Source organism: Eutrigla gurnardus, assembly GCF_963514095.1.
Source record: "Eutrigla gurnardus genome assembly, chromosome: 8".
In the NCBI taxonomy this organism is placed as follows: Eukaryota; Metazoa; Chordata; class Actinopteri; order Perciformes; family Triglidae; genus Eutrigla; species Eutrigla gurnardus.
The window spans coordinates 17,576,619-17,598,818 of NC_139922.1; the positions used below are offsets into that span (position 1 = coordinate 17,576,619).

The following is a 22,200-nucleotide window of genomic DNA, read 5'->3' on the forward strand; positions in this document are numbered from 1 at the left end:
TTAAAAATAAAGTGAAAGACAGAGAGAGAGAGAGAGAGAGGGAGAGTGTGTGTGTGTGTGTGTGGGGGGGGGGGGGGGGTACTAGCCGTCCGGTCAAAAAACAGCCTAAATAGACACAGATAGACAAAGCAGCCGGCCTCCAGGGTGAGACGGGCCTTTCAGAGCCAGGTTAGAGTGCAACCCTACAGTGCAGCACACAGTAATGAATGAATGTTTATTGGCAGTTTAACCTGTAGCCCTTCACTAGCACCGGTCAGAGAAAAGAGGACATCTTCTCTAATAGAGAGGGGCCGATACAAAAGGAAACAAGGAGGGGAAATAACGGGGGATACCATGAAGAGAAGTGAAGAGAGACAATAGAAAGGAGGCATTGTTAGAAGGAGCAATATGGAGGGCATTGGGAGAAAAAAGGAGGGAGCAAGAAAGGAAAGGAGGGGAGAAACAGCAGGTTAAAACACAAAAGGAACAAACGAAGGAGAAGGCAAAGAAATAATGAGGCATCGGAGAGCGGAAGAGGTGGGAAGGAAGAGACGGACGGAGAAAAGAAATTGTGAGACGGGGGGAAAAGCTGGAAGATGAATTATGGATGGAGCGGTGAGAAAAAGTGAGTGGAGGAGAGAGGAAAGGAGGATTATTAGGAATCTGAACTGGAAGGGTTAGAGAGAAGGAGAGACAGAGAGAAGCCAGAGGTCGAGACACAGAGACGGGGCAGCATACAGGCGTTACACCACTTCGCCTCTGTCCCACGGAAATGGAGAATACGATGGAGGGAGGGAGGGATGGAGGAGAAAATGAGCGAGGCGAGAGGTGACTGAAAGAAAGGAGCCAATTGTTTCGCCTGCAGGGAGAAAAGACTTTCCCTGGCCTGGGACCAACAAGTCTAAGCCTCCCTGCGATGGAGAAATGAAAGGAAGGAGGGATGGATGGAGGGAGGAAGAGGAAGAATGAGGTGGAGAGGGTGAGAAGGAGGGAGGGCTGTCAGCTTTACAGAACAAAATGACTGAAACAGCAGGTCGCTGGTGGCTTTTGCACCAGTCTGTGTGATTCGGGGGGGGTGGGGGGGGGGGGGGGGGGGGTGGCAGTGGAGGTGGAAGATTAAGCAAATTATGGAGAATTTGAAAAGCAAAAACGCAAAAATCCAGCCTTCGGAAAAGAAATTGCCCCGTTGATCTTTGGTCTTGTGGTTGTGCGTCTATGTCTGTGTGAAGTGCTACACTGTCCTCCTCATGGTGTATCCCCCCCCATTTCCCTAAGTGCGTGTTTGTTTGACCCGGTCACCACATAACAAAGAGTTAAAGGACTTTCTTTTGGATACTAATCGAATACTGAAATGCTTTGGAATTGCATGTTCATGTACATTTGAATCATACATTTTCCAAGTGCTCATAATATACGGCATAAGAGAACACAGTGTGTGTGCATGCATGCTGTGTATTCACCACATTGTCAAGTCTAACCTCCCTTCTGGGGACAGTTTTCGAATCGAACCATTTATCTTAGTGTTGGTTTTTAAGGGCTGAGGTTGGGAGTAACAACTGGTTTACTGTGAAAGTAAGGGACGGTGGTGTGAAGCATGTAATTGTGTGAAGGTTAAAACAATTCAGGGTCTGAATATGAGACGATTGTATAAGTGCAGGTGCAGCAGGCATGTAAGAAAACTGGAGCTCCAAACTCACTACATTCCCTACTGGGCTGTTGACAATAAACCATCTGCAGTTGTACGATTTTGATTCAGCAGGAATAGGAAGAAAGAAAAAACTTGGCTTGTAGGTCTGATCGCTTCATTCCCAGAGAAAACAAAAACACCTGCATGGAAAAGGCCTTAAATGTGCAGAGAGAGGCAAAAGAGGACGAGCAGGTGATGAAGGGCGCTGCACGTCAACATGCTGCAGACTTTCACAAGCAAGCTCTAGAGGAAGCAGAATGCAGAAAGCAAGTCAGAAGGTCTGACTTTAACAACGACTGCGGCCGTAGCCACGTTATTTGTTTTGAGCCATGAGACACGTTTGCTCTTGCAGAGCAGAGAGCCGAGCTGTGCCTCATTTAACTCAGAAACCGGGGAGTTGATGAAGTCAGACCACTTGCAAACTAAAAGAAAAGGGAGAATACTGCTTTGTGTTTCCATTGTGGCACACAATGATCTATAAATATTACCGTTCAGAGCTACAGTGAGGCTGAAACAAGCATGTGCAGGGATTTTCAAGCATACAAAAAGTATAACGCTCAGTCTCATTATGGCTTAGTAAAAGTGAGGGTCTTAAGACAAAACCAGCTACGGGAGTAAATAAGTGTCACTCGTATATCTGGGCCTCGACAGCTTAGTGAGTGAATGAAGGAGCCGCGGAGCAGTCCTCTGCCGGTCCCTGGTACCGAGCCATCTGGCCGAGCATCATAAATGGAGAGTTTCCCAGCCTGCGAACCCGTGGCTAGTATTTGTTCAGTTTGGCTAAAGAGTTAAGTTTGAATGAGAGTCACCTAAAGCTGCCTGGCGGGTGTCCAAAACCTACCACACCAGAGCTGTTCTTTTTAATCATTTAGTTTATGAGTTTAGCCTGCACAGCACGGTACATGACAAGGGATAAATATGTCACAATGCTGTTGGAGAACTGCCCCGCTATGGTCACAAGGATTAAACCTCTTGTCTGTTAAAATGAAGCTCTGATAAAAGAGACAATGTAGGAGCCGCTAAGGCGAGGGGGGCAGCCTGCTGGTTGCTGGTAGCCGGCCATTTGGCCGCGTTAAACCCAGGAGCAGTGGTAAGTCAGGACTTTGCAGAGCTGCCTCTGGTATCCTGACTGGAGCTGCTCCAGACAACTCACTTTCATACCCGGTTCTCTGAAGAAGCCCCCATGTCATCAGCATGACTCGTAAGAAGACATTTGGGCTTGTATTGGCTCAGGAACAGAGTGTCTCTACTGAAGTAGAAGTTATTTCCTGATTGAGTATGTTTGGCATTGACATAAGTATGTAATTGGTGTGTTAACCGCCAATTGTTCAGAGTATAGTGTTGTCAGAAAACCACAATCTGAGTTACAACTTGAAATGATGATGACAACCTGTGAGGGATGTAAGAAGGGACCCTAAAGGCTTCTGACTGGACCTCAGTTACAATCTACTCACCTGTCCATCCGTTTCCAGGGGAACCAAATTCCAAAGAGTTCAGAACATTCCAAGTCGGGATCAGCGTCCATCTGAGCCCAAGATGTCTTTGACAGCACTGCCTGTTTCCATAGTTACCGTACTGCTCTTTCCTGTTTGACCTCTCATAGTCTGTCCGTTGTGATGAAAGATAAAACAAACATGTCCATGTGAGGCAAACCCCTTGATTATACACTCACAGTATTGAGAGTACTGTATATACACCTACACACCCCCCCTGATCATATGTTACGTGCTAACAGAGCACGCATTATCAGCCTTGAGCAGGTCTAAATTTAAAGAGAACTCTAATATTTCCATAAAATGGCAGGATAAGAAAAAAAGTTTGAAAACTTCAGTAATTCCAGTGATGGGAATGATGCCTGGAGGGCAGAAAGAGAGCAGCGACAGAGTCTCACTTTGGTGCAAAAAAGTCCAGTGACTCGTCTTAAAAAAAAAAAAAGTCCAAAGAGGCAGCTGGCGTTTGAGTTTAAAAGAAGTGGTGCAGTGAGATCTGAGTGTTCCCCCCCGTCTGCAGTCGGCTCCACTGATGAACGGCTGCACTCCGGCTCCACTTAGAAAAACACACAACCCCTATGCACACATAAAAAGTCCTCTTAACACGCACACGCGAGGAGTTCACACACACCGTTTTCACAGGAGCTGAGCAGAGCAGAAGTGCTCAGAGGGAGAGCAGGCAGTAATAATGGACTTAATTCAAGAGTGGAGAGAGGAGGGGAAGGTGGGAGGTGAGAGGAGGGGCAGTGGAAAGGGGCAGGGACATGCACTGTGATGTTCACAATGTGTGTGCGTGTGTGTGTGTGTGTGTGTGTGTGTGTGTGTGTGTGTGTGTGTGTGTGTGTGTGTGTGTGTGTGTGTGCGCTACTCTATATTTGCAGTGTTACCTGTCTAAAACTTCAGTCCATCAGTGGGACAAGTGACTTTGATTAACGTGGAGTGATAGTTTAAAACCAGCAGAGACTCCTGCTTGTGACTTGGACCCAGGTCAGTCTTAATGGCCTCTATTCACTGTGTGATTTTGGACTTTCCCAGTTGAAAGTTTGCAGTCGTTAGAGAAACGTGGTGTTGTCCTCGGTTGTTAATCCAAAGCGCTGGTCTGAGACCACAATTTGAGATACTGTTGGCAGATTTAGGGTTATATAAACCAAACAGCATGCTATCGTTTTTCATATTGAATTTGCACAGAAGAATAAATCAAAATTCTGAATAGCAATTAAGTTTTTTTGGTAATAACACTCAGTGTTTCGATACCAGTGCACAAGGAACCCCTTAGAGAGGACAATGTAAACCCATGTGTGTCATTGTAAGGTGCTCAGAGAAAGTCCTCTAAGGGTCAAACAAACACATGACTTTCACTCTGAGGATCGGGGTTCTTGTCCCGTCACATGACATAATTGCTTACAGCATGTTACACTCTAAAGCGTACGCATTTCCAAACAAACTGTGACGTTTTTTCTCACCATAACTAAGCAGCTTTGTTGCCTAAAGCTAAACCGTCAGCCTTTCACAAGGTTAACCACGCATGAACCTTCAAAAACAAACGTCTGCCGCCGGCGTGATCCCGTCCCGACTCACCATAATAACATTTTATTGGACCCATCTTGAACAATGTGACGTGGCGTGAACCTAGATCAGTGTTGTTGAATTGCTCTTAGAGGCCTCAAGGCAGAAAGAAATAAGGTTTGAGTCTTGCTTCCTGTGAGAAGTGACTTGCGGCTTGAATTGAACTTTACACACATGCCTTGCCTCAAAAGACTTAAGATCAACTTTGATTTACAGTATACACGCACAGAAAGACTACCTGACACAAGGAAATGACGCCATGCTGGTGTGCACGGCATGTAGGCTGATAAGCCACTGTAAATAGAGTAAGAGGGTAATTGGCACGCGTTTATAATATATGAGGGTTTACATCATCTTCCAAGTTGAAGTACGGGTCAGGTAGTCATGACAGCCAGCTTCACAAAAGGTTTAAAGTGTTTGTTCTCACATGTAATATCAGCTAGAGACATTTATGTGCCAGAAAGAAGACCTTAAGTTTTATTTTGTATGTACTCTTGCTGTTTATATGGAGACCATTTGCGGTGGCTCGCTTCGGAGTCGGCTACAATGTGCTCCTTTGATGACAAATTTTCACGAGGGGGGAAAAAAGTATCAAAGCATTCATTCAACATTCAACTCCTGCGGCATCATCCTCTCCTCCACCGTCACTCTGCCACCTCAGCTTTTAGGACGGGACGGAGTTTAGCATCAAAAGTTACACTGTGTGTCCATCTTTTTCCCACTTGCCCTGCTCCTTTAGTCTTCATTCCAATGGCAGGTGTGCTGCTGTGCCTGGCAACCCCCAACACACACACACACACACACACACACACACACACCTACAAACCAACTCTCACCAGGGGCCCCATACAGAGGGGTCAAGGGTCTTTCATTAGGGGGGTTGACTGCAGTATGTATAGGTTTGCCTGCATCTCTGCACACAATGCACGCTTGCCTTCGGTTTCTCATGCATATGGGGATGTGCACAATAAAAAAGCATGTGGCGTATGTGAATGTGTGCGCTTGTGCAGTGTGTTTTCATCCCACTGGCCGGCCCCCCGCTGACCCGTCTGTCATAAACCAGCCTGATGTCTCTACAGACCGGGGAGTGAGCACTGTGATCCCGACAAAGGCTTTTGTCTCGGCTAAAGCCTCTGTGCTTTTGAAACAGATGAGAGCTCAGTTTCCTAATGGCGTCTTGAGTGAATCTTTGTTTTATTGCAAAGTCGATGAACCGAAATGATCTTTAGATTGCGGCGAGACGGCAATCAGGTTGGTGTCTCTCATGTCAGGGTCTCCCCCTGTGGTCTTATTCAAATATGGAATTCCAAATATTTTGGGGATTTTTGTTTTAGCGACGTTGTTTAATGTTCTGCAATGCAACACCCAAGAAGAGGGAAGTGTCAGTGGTGGTTTGGACTTCGGCCCGATCCTGCAGATTAGCTTGAGACATAAAGTACATATCAGTTTTATATTTACCTCTGATATTTAGTCTGATATAATATTACTCATACAGCATGACTCTGTCCACATGTTCAATGAGGCTGAGTTGGGTTGAGCTCACTGCTTTCATTAAGTAATTGTTTTGTTTTTTTGTCACGTGTGTGTAATCAGGCGAGCAGGAATGCTCACATGACAACACTGTTTACAGTAGGCCTACTTAAGACTTATGGGTGCAATAATATGCATGAGAGCATTTCTAGAATATGTGATGAAGTCATTTGCAGAACCGTCCTAAAATACTTAGAACTTAAAGGAGTCATCACCAGGAAATCGCAATTTCTCTTGTTAAAACATGCATATCTGTGTTTGACCTCAGTTGAAACTTGCCTGAAAGGCTGGAGTTTGAAAGTGGCGCCGTTTTTTCGCTTCTGCTCTTTTTCCGAACAGGAATAGCACACAAGGGTGTGCATTCCTAAAGCACGAGATTTTGATTCTGCGCCTTCGGTGACGTCACCGTGGCGGCTACTTGCATAAGCCCACCCCTCTTTCACCACCCAACCCCGCCCCGTCCGCTACCTGAAATCGCCGAAGCGCCGCCATTATGTTTTGGAGTCTGCATGCAGGCAAGCCCCCCCGGCTCTGTCCTTCCTGCGGCGAATCAACGCGCGCCTCATTACATATTATACAATGCACATCCGGACCAGTCAAAACCTCGCGCGTAATCTCGCGTGATAAAATCGCGGTAGGAAAAAGGGTCAGAACAAGCTCAATGTTTGATTAAATTTTTTTTTTTTTTTTCTAATAAGTTTTACGAATTGATGCAAAGCGATCCAAGGGGGGCTGGATACGTATAAAACCAGGTTATGACTCCTTTAAGAATTCCCATAGACTTGATTAAAACAAGTACAGTGCATATTTAAATTGACAAAATCGTCACTTTTTTATTACTTAAATAGAACAAAAGACTTTTGTAATGCTAAGTTTGTATAACGTCGTACACCAGCACCACCAAAGGCACACATTCTCCTGCTGGATTACTGCAAAAGTAGAAACATGCTTCAATAAGCACTTCCATATTCAGCTACCTTCTGGTGCAAATTCGATACGTCATCAGGTTGGAAGTTTTCTTCTTACACAAGGACCAAAATAGATCTATCAGGTGTTTAGAATTAGGCTCTCCAACAACAAGGACATATGCCGGTGGGTGTGTGGCTGTCGTTGGACGGGCTCAGGAGAGTTGCAACAGAGAATTTGCCACCGTGTCACCCCGTGTCCTGCCCTTAGTCAGTCAAGTCGCCAGCATGCAATGAATTTTTGGGATGGACGTTTGAACAACAGCTTTAAGACTTTTAATGTGCTTGGTGTGCAGCCACACCTCCTGAATGTGAATGTTGTTAAGGAAACCATTAAGCAGGAGCACTTTTGGCACCATCCTCTTAGTGGTGCTCCTCTTTCTGGGCCAAACCAGCCTTGTTAGAGACATGCTTCCATCCGATGAAGTTATGATTACTACAAACCATGTACGTATGCTCTCCTCTCAGCTCGCATCTATTTTTGATTTCGCTGATATAAATCTTCAGAGGGACTTTACATCGTTGCTCCACCTCGACGAGGAATCCTGCAGGACAGCTGCAGGTTCTTCAAGAGCAAGGGAGGAACAATGGATTCAAACGCCGCGTATTTACAGCCAGCAGTTAAATCGGCGTGACGTTGCGCTACCGCGACACCTGCCAACATCAAGTGTTGCATTGTAAACATTTGCTCGACAGATGCAGGGATATCCAGGCCAAAGCCGTGCCTGTGAAATTAGCAGCGTGAAATACCTCTGACGCAACCGAGAACTCTGGCCGTTCTCCGAGCGATGCGAGGGCTCAGTGGGCGTGGCTCTGCACTCATCCAACATAAACCAAATACCAGGGCCGAGTGGACCATTAGCAGCATCGCAACTGCCCGTGCTGCCGCCTGTAACCACATGCGTATCTCATCTCTGTGTGTGTGCAGTATGCATGCGTCTTTGTGTTGTCTATTAATAGCATCCACAGCAGTGGGTCAACAAACAGCACATTTTTGGTGTTGTTGGGACCGCGTGGCGAAGGAGCGGTTAGGTGGTCGATAATTAAGTGGTGCTGTGTCTGCACGGCCGGATACCAAAGAAAAAAAGAGAAGATGAAAGGCAGAATAAATCTATGAAATACGTTCGAAGAAAGGAGGGGGAAAAGACAACGATATGGTGTCTAGTTAGCAATCCATATCAAGCTGTACTATATGTGTCCTAACAGGTCTTTCATGACATGGTGCCCTGACCTCCTGACACCAGGGGGATTATAGGGGCCCCAGTGGAGAGTGGCAGGGACGGAAAAGAGACAGAGAGTATTACAGTTAGAGAGGTCTTGCTTGGGAACCCTAGAGGCACAGAAACCTGTAATCCTCCCTGTTTCACTTTGATGTGATCACACCCAACCGTAAGGGTGGAGGAAAAGGGGGGGGAGGGGGTCGCAATGGGTGGGTGGGGACACTGACTGTGGTGCCAGGAGGCTCATAGGTGGGAGACACACACTCTCACACACTCTCACAAGCATACAGTCACACACCATCTGGCTCTGGGGGTCACCGGGTGGATAAGACCACCTTCAAGCATAAGCTTTAGTGACACATTTTCACACACACACACACACACACACACACACACACACACACACACACACACTCTGAAGGTCACTGAGTGGATTACAGCACCTTGCATTAACAGGGCTTTGTTTCTTTCACACATAGACCCACACACACATACACACACATGCACAAACACACTTGCAATAAGCAGTGTTTCTCGGTGGAATGCACATTGCCCCGCTGGTTCCCACCACTATTATATCTAGCTGGCTGATCACTAGATAACGAAGGACCGCTACATCCACTGCATCTACTACATGTAACTCTACAAATCAGGAAGGACTGTAACAATTCATCTCTCCATCACATATTTAGTAAGAAATACAATGTTTGTTTCTTTTTTAAATACAAAATCAATGTATAAGTACGCTGGCAAAGGCAGACTAAAATATCAATTATTTGATCAAATATGGACATATCAGAGTTAGAGTATGCAAGCAAGCAGAGGCGGGTTTCCAGTCGTACAGAAGGGACCCTGTAATTCAGGGCTTCACTTTAATCAACGGCGGGCTGTTCCACTGCTGCTATTTCTAAGAGAATTCAGGACGGATCACAGTGAGGACGGATGAAAGACAAACACGGGGGAAATCACCTACTAAAAAACAGAAGCTTTAAACATCAGCCCGCACGCAGACAGCACACTTTACCGTTTTTAAAAGCCCACACATGCATCAGTTCCTGCACGCCACGAAATCAGCCAAGTTCAGATTTTTTTCTCAAGTTATTTGCACTTTATTGAGATAGGACAGCGTGAGAGTGAAAGGTTTGAGAGAGATGGGGACATGCATCGAACCTGCTGCGGTGAGGGCACCAACGAGTTATCCGACGCCCCAAGTTCAAATTTTATTTATTTATGAACATATTCCCCTTCGCATTTTGAACGTGTTGCATATATTACCTGAAAACATTTCAAATTGTCAGGCATAGTAAGCATCTCTGGAACAACTTTACTCTACTGCTACCTTCTTTTTGGCCAATATACAGTATTTCTTAAAATAAGATCATATGACCTGTATCACCTATGAGATCCAATCAGTGTCTTACATTATTCCAATGATATTCGTCTTTGTTCTTAATAGTAGGATGCAGACAGAGAAAGTACACATTCTACTAGACTTCGATGTCACACACAGTCAGCGAACGCTCATTTCAGGCCCCATTTCTATCGTTGAACGCGTTCAGTGTCCATGTTGTGACTGAGAGTGATGCTGTACTGGATACAGCAGGAAGAGAGTTTGCAGGGGTTTAAAAGATCTGAAATGTCTGACAGATATATTGTCATCCCTGTGATTTTTAAGACAAAATCTCAAAATCCAAACTGTCGTTGAAACGTTTGGATTTGCTGAAGCAGTTGGATTTGAAAGACATGTTTTGCTGAGAAAAAGGCAGATAAGGCACAGAGTGTATGTAATCACATACACACACACACACACACACACACACACACACACTGCAGTGCTGCCTCATTAAGGCCTCCGATATGATAGCAGTGAGCAGACCCAACGAAATGATTCCTGATCCTGATGGGCACTGATCCAACCAGACAGGCTGCACTCAGCACCATCGCAGATTAATGACACACACACACACACACACTCGCGTATAGAAGCGCACACTTCCCCGGGCTTTGTTGAGACACTAGATTGTGCAGTTATTAGTGTGCGAGCGTGCACATCCTGTAGACCCCTCAGGGGAAATCTGACACAAGCTCAGCAATGAGCAGATTTCATGAGAACATTAACGGTCCTGACACACACAGGTGATTCAGGTTGTCACAATATGTAACACACTCTCTGACATGACCTGCTGCAGTGTCAGCACAGTTGGGTTATGAATCACATTATATCAAAATGTATCCTTTCCATGTACATCACATTTCTCAGAGGTGAAGTTTCTCTTGAATCTGTCAAACCAATGCGTGAGATTCTTCCTTGTTTTGGTCTAAAAAGCTACAGATATAACATAATAACTTACCATATAAGACAAGCTAATGAGCTCCTTTTTGAGCTAGAACAATCATTTAAATCTCCGATCACAGCTGGTATTTTTTCCGTTTCTCCTGAAATGTTTAATTCAGACATTTGGGTTTCGCAATTCAACTTTTAAATGTTCTTTCACTTTCAAAATGTGTCAGATGTATCACACTGCTGAGAAGAAACTACAGCCTATTTTGGATTCTTTAAAAACACAACACGCTATCAGCAGAACCTATAAGTAAACATTCACAGACAACGACAACCTTCACTTACAATCATTTCCCCAAAGTGAGGAATGCAGAAAATGCAGCTGCTCGCACTCCTAGAGAAGTACACTAACAATGCACACACACACACACACACACACACACACACACACACATCCATCAAACACAGCCTGTGATCATAACAGCTGCAGCATATTACACAAGCGGTTGAAGTACTTTCAGCTTTGCCATAATTGCGATTTCTTTTAAATTTAGGCTGTGAAAACAGCTGCTCGCACACAAACACTTAACTCCGGCACACACACAAGTAACGCACTTATCTCTCAGGTGTACTGAGCGCCGTCTGTGTCTGGCAGGCCAGAAATCCCCACCGTCAACTAGTAAATGAAGACCCTGAGGGGCATGAATGAATGGAAGGAGATGTGGTTCTATGGATACGTCCCGAGTTTAAGACCACGATTTGAGAGTTCATCTCTGTGTCTCTGGCTAGAACAAGTGAGGGCAGGAGAGAAGTAATATAACTAGAAGCCCAGACCCCATATATTCCCTCCACCATCTTTTCACATTTTCTTTCTTTTACTCTGCAGACTTTTGTCCCTGTGTTATTCCCATTTCAAATCTCCGCTTCCCTCCAGAGGAAGAAATGTCACATCTGCTAACTTTCTGTTGACCTGCACAGGAACAAAGGAAAAATTCATTCAAGTTCTAATGCGAATTCGGCCCCCAAGTTTAACGTGTATAGGATTCTAATCCCCTCGAAATGTTTAAGACTTTGTACAAATCCCAATTGGAGAACAAAGCCGTTTTCACACCAGCACCCATTCTTAATGGCGAAGCTATTTTCAGAACATTTCAGGTTCATTACAGACACAAAGCTGGGCAGAAAGGCGTCTGTCAGCCAGCCACACACACACACACACACACGGCAGATGACACAGGGTGTGATTTGGGGTTGCCAGGGAAATCACTTATCATATCAGGCAACAGCTGTCATTAACACGGCCCCGAAATCACAGAGAACAAACGGCTGCAGACAAGCTGAAAAAAAAAGTCCAAAAACACAGAAAAAAACGAAACCAGGAATCTATATTTCCTTGAAGAAATGTGCCTTTTATTTCATCTGCTGCCAGCCTTAGCTAAAGATAGAAAAACCTGTTCTGCTTTAGACAAGCATATCAACTCAAGATGACCAGTCTCAGCTGGCAGACTGGAAGCATTAAGACGAAAAAGAAAAGTCAAAGGTTTGCCCTGTATGAACCTATAAATGCTGTTCTGTTGGCGGCTGCGTGTCACCTATTATAAGACTCACATCCATGGAAACATCGTGCTCTGCATTTTTTCAAGCGGATCCTGGTTAATTATATTTATAGTGCTAAATTGGGTCAAATATACAAGTCAGTCCACAAATATAGAGAAATCATTTCCACACCGCAACCTCCCTTCATCCGTCCCGTTTGAGGTTACAGGTAGTCGGCCAAGTGGAGGAAGATTAGAGTGTTCTAAGTAATAGGCTGTCCCGACCAAACAAACGGTCATTTCCCTCTGTTTTGGCTCAGATCTTCTTCTCCTTCCACGCCTTCTTTCCTTACCTCCTTCCACTCCCCCCTTCTTCTTGGAGCCAACGTGTCAAAGGGGAAAAAACAAAGCTGTTTAAACTCCGAGCATCGTAAAAGAAAAAGCTGAAGGGAGGGAGGGAGGTACGGAGGGGAAGGATGAAGGAGCTAGAGGAAAATTGAGAGATTGACATTTAAATTGCAGCTTCCCTACCTTTACATTAAAGACGTGTTGGAACAGAAAAGCTACACAATCACATACGGAGACTCAAAACTGTTACTTAACGCTGAATCTTAAATGGGAAACCACAAAGATTGACACAATCAAGCTATTGCATATCATAACAACAATTCGACTTTTATGTGTGTTAACAAGTCAAACTGTCTTTCTCATTATAACTAATTGCTTTTCTCAAATTAAATAATTGTCATACGTCCTGTTTCCACAGGAATTACATCACATTAAGAACCTAATTGCACAAAACAACAGGATCTTTAAGAAAACATGTTTGACACGACACGACTTGTTGAGTCGTCGGCCCGACAATGGAGAGCTGCTGCTACGACACAACAATTTTTATCATCATGTCAACTTATTCTGTAAAGCAGTTATATGGAAAATTGTAATCCAGCCTCAAGATTGAAAAGAACTTTATTGCTTCATAATGTCTCACAAGCAGGATATGACAGCAGCAACAAATCCGCTTGTTTTGAATATTTCCACTTCTATCTCGTCAAGTGGGTGAGGTTATTATTATGCCACGTAAAGCATCTCCCATTGTAATCGTACGACATGAGCAGCAGGCTAAATCACAAAGCAACACCACGACCCTTAGCTTATATATATAACTTTTAATAATGTGCATAGAGATTATTTTTTGCTCACAGCATTAAAAGATAAACATGAAAACAAGTCATTTTTATTCTAGATACTCCAGAGAACCACTTGTCACCACTTCCAATAGGAACTCTTCTGTGGAAAGAAGATCCAATAAAAATCCTTTAAATAGTTGTTTCCCTTTATATCTAATTCCCCCCTTTCTGTAAATTCCCCCCTCATTTGGGCGGTAATAAAAGGACGCATCAGCCGTTGCTCCCTGAGATGGACACATGGTTTCAACCACAGACTGTGATTAATCACAAGGCCTTCCAGCAGCGCTAATACACCTCATATGTCAGATAAATAGGCACGCGGCTCCTCTCTCTGTGTAAATGAAACCACAAGGCCGTTTGCGCCAAGACGCCGCAGTCAGCTTGGCTAACGTGACTACCCCCGAACACATTAAACAGCCTGCAGCCTTCCCTCCTGTGACCACAGCACACCCGCTCCAATAAAAAAAAACAGAAAAAACAGACAACACAGTGCTTCATCACATGTGTTGTTGCTTAAATGTGAATTGCCATGTTGGCTGAATCGGATTATATATGAAACGAGTCAAACAATTTGACTAAAATAACATGAGATACAGAGAAGACGACGTGGAAAGAAGTGAGGGCGTTTGTATGACCGGTTTCAGCGCCTTTTTGGAAAGCTTTTGTGTTTTGAGAGTTAATGTTAAATGAAGTGAGAGAGCTTGGAAGTGGACTGGTGGTGTAGTGGTCAACGCTGTGGCCTCACAATATAGGGCGAGTTCCCTCCGGGTACAGCTTCCTCCCCATGTGTGTATTATTAATACATATCCGGCTGATCCACAGCAGCATAAACATTTATTCAGTTTTAGCTCTAATGTTGGTTAAATAACTTGGACTTTAGCTCACTTTGTTCAACTAACTATGTCCGTCTGTCGTTTGCATGACGTATTTTCATTTTTCTAACTGAAGACATGTTGCTGAACCTGAAAACCGATCAAAGCAGCATGACTGAACAAAACCCCTGGTTGTAAACTGAAAGATGCATTAAGCTGCAATGCGAACATTTGCATTCGGGCGAGTCGGTAGCGAAGGGAAATAATCCTTGTTAAATAAGTCGTGTGTCTGTGTGACTTCAGTATAAAACTAGACCGTGTGATGTCTCGTACATCTGTTGATCATTAGTGGGATTCTCCTTTTGAAACTTTCTCTCTCTGACCTGCTTTCAGTCTCGCTGCTCGCTGTTTGCTTCAGCACTCTTTATCCTCACTTTGCCTTTTGGCATCTGTGCTTTTGTCATTGATCATATTTAAATCACTTTGATGCCACATTTACATATTGTTTCTTCTCATGATTGTTTACCTCTTCACATTCTATTTTTCTTTATTTATCCTCTCTGTACTCCGACCAAAACCTCAATCCGTTGTGCTGAATTTCTGCAAAGATTTGGATGAATTTGTGGTGGGACATCATCCCGCGTGGGTAAACCCACAGACAGGTAAATTTGATGCACTAGAAGATTTTTCAATTTCCAATTTCTTGCTTTTTCACTTGATAAATAATTGGCGGAAGACTGGAGGTTTAAAAGTTTCCATTCAGGCATCTGGATGATATTATGGTAAATATTATTACCATTAAATATGTGTGTGCAGCCCTTATTATCACATTCCCAGTGACCAGTGGAGTGTGTGCATACTGTGCGTGTGTGTGTGTGTGTGTGTGTGTGTGTGTGTGTTGTAACCTCATATAACCTTAGCATGGGCTGGACTAAGAGAGTATTAGGGTATCGAAAGAACATTGCCTGCGGTTTACCAAAAGTTGGCCAGAGCGCTCGAAAGAAAAACTGTGAATTTTAAATCCACAAATAACGACCCAACATGCAGTGGATGTTCCTCCTAACATGTCATGTAACGAAGCAGCGCTACATGCTTGCTTACTCAGGCCTTTTCTTTTCTCTTCTGTCATCTGGTTGTTAAGTGATTTTAATCTTAATTTCCACTTTTACAGATGCATAAGGGTTTACATTTGGTACGCCAGCAGAAACAAGTGGTTTGGCTGGCAGAGTAGCCCATAAACTGTGAAAAAGTATGTTAGCATGTGAATGCTTTCCCCCCGTTGCTCCTTTTATCTCTGCAGTGTATCTGTAGCAAGAACATCACACGATGGGTTGATTCCTAATGAGAGACAGACGCATGTTAGAACCACAGTGGACTGGATGATATGTCGGTTGGAGGAGCAGCAATCCACTTCTCTTGCAGTGTGTTTGAGGGAGGATCGTAAAATAGGTGGTGCCTTTCAAATGTGTATATATGTGGTTAGGACATCACCGAGCCCTGGTTAGAGGAAAGAATGAGAGAGCAAAGTCGGTAATAAGTTGTACACTGGTCAGGGAAGCCACACACACACACACACACACACACACACACACACACACACAGTTTGGCAGCGGCCTGCAACCACATGCGCATGATGCCATGTGGAGGCTCTGAAAGGGATTGCCTCCCTTCTTCTTCGTGCTCCTCTCTGCTGTTTTCCTATTAGACATCCTCGTCATCTTCCCTCGTCACCTCTTCTTCACGAATCACCTCATTCCTTTCCTCCACGTCTTTTCTCAGTTTTTCCTTCCTCTCGTTTTCCTCTTCACCTGGAGGACCTCCATAATTCCCCTCTTCTCATCAACTTTCCATTCTTCGTGACCTTTTTATCTGCTCTTTTCCATTACTCTCCCACTAAAACGGATAATAAAATAATACTGAATTAAACTAACTGTGAAGTCAGCCGGTGCCCTTTGCGGTCAATTATTTTTGTTCTTTCTCATTGCTACGGATTTCCCCGACTGCAGCTTCCTGCCAGCAACATCCAGTCGATCCCTCAGATGGGAAAAACATCAGACGCCATAAGATCTGCTCTAGGCCGGTAGTATCTGCACTCTGTCTGAAGCCGGATAAACACAGCGCACCTGCAACAAAGATCTGTCTGCTAAATCAACACGAGACGGAAAGATCTCGCAGTTATTCAGCACAATCATGCCTCTGAATTTGTGACCTCTTCACTGTTTGTTTTTTACTCTTTTACTTTTGCAATGTGCTTTAAAGGCCACAAGTCTGATCATATTAAGACAATAAGTCATATGGAGTCTGAAACACTGAGCTGCTCTTTTAATATGAAGGCTAAAATGAATCTGAATAGTTGGATATGCAGGGCAGCGAGGAAACAAGAGCGTTTCTCTATCTCTTATTGACTGACCTGGATGAGTTATCCCAGACACACTCACACACATTATACAAAAACTGAGATTTACAGTTATCAATTTATATAGATCTATTCACCTTTCCCTTTGGTATAGCCCAGTAACGGTCTAGATAAGGGTTGAAATTATACATATATTTCTTTTTTTTCTGTGGAAATCAGTATAGAATAATGCCAATAAATATTACTAATATTTATTGGCATTATTTTATACTTCTATTTTTTGTGTATCTGGGTTTTTTTGTCTGCCTCTTAAAACACATTGTAGGGTTATTGCTCGTTTTGATAAGGTCTATATAAATAACCTCTTTTATTGTCGTTATTATGATTATTATTAATATTATCAACCACATGAGATATATGAGACAGACTGAACTTTTACTGCACAACATGAGACTAACAGCCCAATCTAGCATTAAATATTAGACTAACACAGGAAATTTCTACTAAACGTGCTTTTTGTTGTTAAAACTAAGAGCCAATCGGCTCATAGATGAGGCGAGAGTCAGGTGTTTCCCATCATGCCCCGGGGCTTGCAGTCGGTTGAGAGCAACTGCAGTGCCTGGCTCTAAAAATCCAGAACGCTGCAGCACGCCTTATCTTCAATCTACCCAAATTCTCCCACGTGACCCCCCTCCTCCGTGACCTCCACTGGCTCCCTGTTGCAGCACGCATCCAATTCAAGACGATGACACTGGCCTTGAGGGCCATCAATGGAACGGCACCTGTCTACCTTCAAACACTGGTCAAATCTCATGCCCCGAAGCGAGCACTCCGCTCCTCTACTTCAGCTGGCCGGCTGGTACCACCATCGCTGAAATCAAACAAATGTCGCTCAGCAAAGTCCAGACTCTTCTCTGTTCTGGCGCCTCAGTGGTGGAACAAACTCCCGACCAATGTCAGGACAGCAGAGTCATTTGCCATCTTCCGAAAAAGGCTCAAGACTCACCTGTTCAGACTTCACCTCGACTCTACATAGCATGACCCACTAACACCCTCCCTCGACACCCCCGCTCCCCCCCCCCCCCCGCAAAAAAAAAAAAAAAAAAAAAAAAAAAAAACTCGGATCGTAGCACTGTTACTCTTGAAGTACTACTTTACTCAGATGAGGACCTAACACTTTTTCTATTTTTAGCTCTTACTGCATCGGCAATGATACGTCGTGGTTTCTTTGTTTCCTTCTTTTGACAAATGTACTTATTGTAAGTCGCTTTGGACAAAAGCGTCTGCTAAATGACCTAAATGTAAATGTAAATGTAAATGTAAAAAACGCGGCTGCTTGATCTTGTGAGATTATCGTTGCCCACGTGTGCAAGTCGGGATCAAGTCGGACATAAAACTAACCATGCATTGTGCGTCGATCGCCGACGATCGATTCTGTGCAGGCCTGACTCATCTCGAACGAGCAGCTGATGAGCCACACCTGAGCCTGATTGTGTCTCCAGGTATAAAAGCTCATCACAGCGACATGCTGCCCTCTCACTTCTTGCGTACATCACGTACAAAGATTGCGACACTTCTCTCAGTTGAAAGCCACTGCATTCTATAAATGCTTCCTGATCGTTGCTTTTCTCTGGAATTTGATTACTCATGCCTGTTTCGTAGGTGTGAGCCAGACACAGTTAATGAATTAGTCAAACAAGTTGAGCACTGTGGACAGACAGGGGAGACCACGAAGACATGGATGAGACGGAGAGAAGAGGAAAATATAACCTGGAGACGTGAAGAAAGAGAAGTAAGCGACGGGACCCAGAGTCCCGGTCGCTCATAAACCATTTATTTTCTGCCTTAACTTCCCTCCTGACGACACTTCTTTCTCCTCTGCCATCCTGCTGCCAAAGTCCCAGTTGGAGCGTTCTATAGTTACATAAGATACAGTAACGATCTGTGACATTTTACTGTATGTTGTGAATGCCTGCGTGAATTCCTTCTTATGTTCACGTATAAACGCTATAACAAGTGATATGATCCAGTCTAATGTTTCACCTGTGGGACTCGGTTTATTGTCTTTACTGGAGAGTGAAATTCTCACACATTCTCACACTATGAAAGTTGACATAATGTGAGTATTGTGCTCTCTCTGGTGGTTCGTCATGGTGGGACAGTACTGAAAAACACACTGAGCGCAGATAAAAAGATATTATTTCTCATGCATGTGTGCCTTAAATCGGACCACTGTTACGTTCCGGTCTCTTTTGTTTCTTACAGTGGAGTATGTATCCTAAACACCCACAGAAGAAACCCCAACAGGACCGTATGCTGAACTGCTCCACCTCATTTTAAAACTAATGAACTAACAAAACACACACACACACACACACACACACACACAGATAAGAGTATGTATGGGGTATGGTCTCCTTCACAAAAAGACTTTCTGTCTGTCTGGTGATGATAAAACCGCAATAAAAACATGTTTATTTTACTGAATATAAATTTTCCGTCAGCTCAGATTACAGAAGACGGAGATCCCATGAAATGTCGCTTTGTGCTCAGTTCTTCTAGCATTACTTAACACGCTCTCTGCACAAAGAAAACCATATTTTATAGTATCACCCTGTATAATGCACTTGTGTGCACAAACCTTAACCCTAAATTTGGCACGTTATATTTAGAAATACAAGAACACAGAGGCTTCAGTTTGGGATTCTCAGGCAGATAATCTGACAGAGCATGTGGGAGTGGTGCTCCATTCAGCCTGCCTAATTAATTAACACACTTAATGAGTTCATACTTAACGAGTTCAGCCCGAACACTGCCACTAATGGGCCATGTCAAATGCGTATGTCCTATGCTAATTGGCTCTTTAATTAGTGCTCCATAGATAATTAGCCAATTAACCACCTCAGCCTGCCAGTTCACTCTCACTGTGCCTGATTTACTGGTGGGAAACGATTAGGAATTATACACCTATGTCTGTCGGCAAAGGAAAGACCAATATGTGTCTCCATCATGGCAGAGAGAGAGTGATGGGTAAAACGGTGAGAGAAGCAGCCCTTGTTCTTTACAGCCAGCAAAGCCTCACAAAGACAGCAAACTTCTGTGTTGATTCCATTTGTTCCTTTCCTGTAAGCGTCATCGAGATTCCTCAGAACCCAAGTGGGACAGCTAGAGCCGAACGTGGCCCAACTGTCCCTTTTGGTCCCCGTGTGGAATGCGAACAATGAAGCAAGGCCTTTGTAGGCAAACTAAAGGTCAACAATGGAGAAGGGCAGTGTGAAATGTGTGTGAGCCCTTCGGCACTGACCACACCCCCCTTCTCCAGATATTTCCACTCCATGCTGCTTCACATCTCTATCACGAAAATGAATTCAAATGCAAAGCCTGCGCATAAACGGACACATTGGTTGGTGTTTATGGTTGCACACATACAAAAAAAAATCTGTCTATTCCTCCAAACAATTCCCTTTTGGCTGCGGAGCCAGATGTGAGGTGAAACCTGTAAACAGCTTCAGCCCCACTGCAGATCATCATCCTCTCAGAGGAACAGGCAAATAATCCAACAGCAAACCGGGATTTGAGGCCACTTAGGAAGATGACAGATGGGATTGGTAACAAATCCCCTTATCCTCAAGCCGAATTCATTTCCATAAGTGTCAACACGCCTAAGTCTTGTAGTGAGACAAGAAGTTGCAGCCAAGAGCGATTTAACGCAGGAATTTTTGTGAATTAGACAAAAAAACATGGAAGCCTCAAGCATCAAAGATGGAATAGTGAATGTTGCAATGCAGCCGTTTGGGAATGTAGAGGAGCGTGTACTTAAATGATAAAGTCACTTTAGTCAGTTACTGTGAAGGGATATGAAAACCCCTGCAAGTTCTCTCTCTCACACACACACACACACACACACACACACACACACACACACACACACACACACACACACACAATCAGTCACTTGAGAATGCAAGACACACCAAAAGAGGTAAGCAGCAAGAAGGTTATAAGCTTCACTGTGTGTGGCACTGTCATAGTGAGAGGACACACACACACACACACACACACACACACACACACACACACACACACACACACACACACATACAGGAGCAGATTAGAGGATACTTGGTGTCACATCTACTCTCTCTCTCTCTCTCTCTCTCTCTCTCTCTCTCATAGAGAACTAGAGACTAAAACATGCTAAAGAGAGAGAGAGTGAAGCTTTAATTGGCCAAAATTAGGGGAGAGTGTGAATGTGTGAACAAGTGAACGGGGGAACCACTGAGAGAGAGAGAGAGAGAGAGAGAGAGAGAGAGAGAGAGAGAGAGAGAGAGAGAGAGAGAGAGAGAGAGAGAGTGAGAGAGAGAAAGAGAGGGAAAGAGAGGGGGAAAGAGAGGGGGGAGAGAGAGAGAGAGAGGAGGGGGGGGACAAGAACAACATCTGCGTCCAAACTCCGCCTCGATGCTCAGCATACTCTCTCTCTCTCTCTCTCTCTCTCTCTCTCTATCTCTCTCCCTCACACACACACACACACACACGCACACACACACACTGTAGATACATACCATTCATTCTGCTCCATTGCCAACCTCCATAAGACTCCATCTCCCGCTGCTTCTCCTGGCCAACCTGAACTCTCAATTCTCCACCAAAATGACTCCATGAAATATTTTTCCGCGTCCACGTCCAAGTCTTGTCCAACTGATTTACTTAACCGTCCCAACAGAGCAAGGTCATCAAAAGGCACAGGAAAGATGGCAGCATGTGTCTATTTTGTGTATTTTGCATGTGGCTTACCACTACTCTGTCCTCATTTGATGCGTATTGAAGTCGAAAGAAACTGTCGGTGAACACAAAGTTTTTCCTTCTTTACACAACGTTTGCAGGACCATTTTTTTCTCTTTGCCTCTTCTCATTTGGCCTTACTTCTCGCCTTTTCGTCGGCTATGCTTTTTTGCCGTGTCAACGCCACCAACTGCCGATCCGTGGTAGGCATCTCCGCTCACGTAGGGGAATGTGAATCATGTCAGCCACATGCACATGCATGTGAGTGCATGAGCAGAAAGATACAAAGAAAACAGAGACCCTCTCATCAAACATTCCTCCACCGAGCCCCAAAGTGGCCAAAAGCTCCACAGGGTACATTTAAGTGGTTTTAGTGGTGAGCAGTAAAATATTATTGTGCCGTAAATCAGTATAGCAGATTTCTCTCTCAAAATCTGACCCAGTGGCACAAATGTGAAGTGTGAAGTGCACTTTCAGAAGTTTTATTGGTTTTTCTTATTTTAATGATAATATCTCAAAGGTTGTCCAATAAGGGGCTCTGATTGGCCGTCGCATGCTAGCGCTGCGATAGCAACGTTTAGCACTTCCTGTAGGTTATCTTGGCCTCCTCTTCTAACAGCTGTCCTACTCAAAGCTGCCCTTGGGGTAGGATCCAATGTGCCCAGGTGTGTGCCTCCAAGTGTGTGTGTCCGTGTGTGTGTGTGTGTGTGTGTGTCCGTGTGTGTGTGTGTGTGCGTGTGTGTGTGTGTGTGTGTGTGTGTGTGTGTGTGTGTGTGTGTGTGTGTGTGTGTGTGTGTGTGTGTGTAT

At 44.3% G+C, this 22,200-nt stretch overlaps 1 protein-coding gene across 2 annotated transcripts in view; it reads right to left on the bottom strand.

Annotated features, from left to right (window-relative positions):
- sema3b (sema domain, immunoglobulin domain (Ig), short basic domain, secreted, (semaphorin) 3B) overlaps window positions 1-22,200 on the bottom strand; it is a 60,136-nt gene that overhangs the window by 23,579 nt on the left and 14,357 nt on the right. Inside the window, exon 1 of one of the 2 annotated variants that reach the window (XM_084016077.1) lies at window positions 3,121-3,321. The exons of the other annotated variant lie outside the window; for it this stretch is intronic. The gene's annotated coding sequence lies outside the window, so the exon portion shown is untranslated. Of the gene's footprint in view, window positions 1-3,120; window positions 3,322-22,200 lie in introns of those variants that run through there. 2 annotated transcript variants of the gene reach the window in all.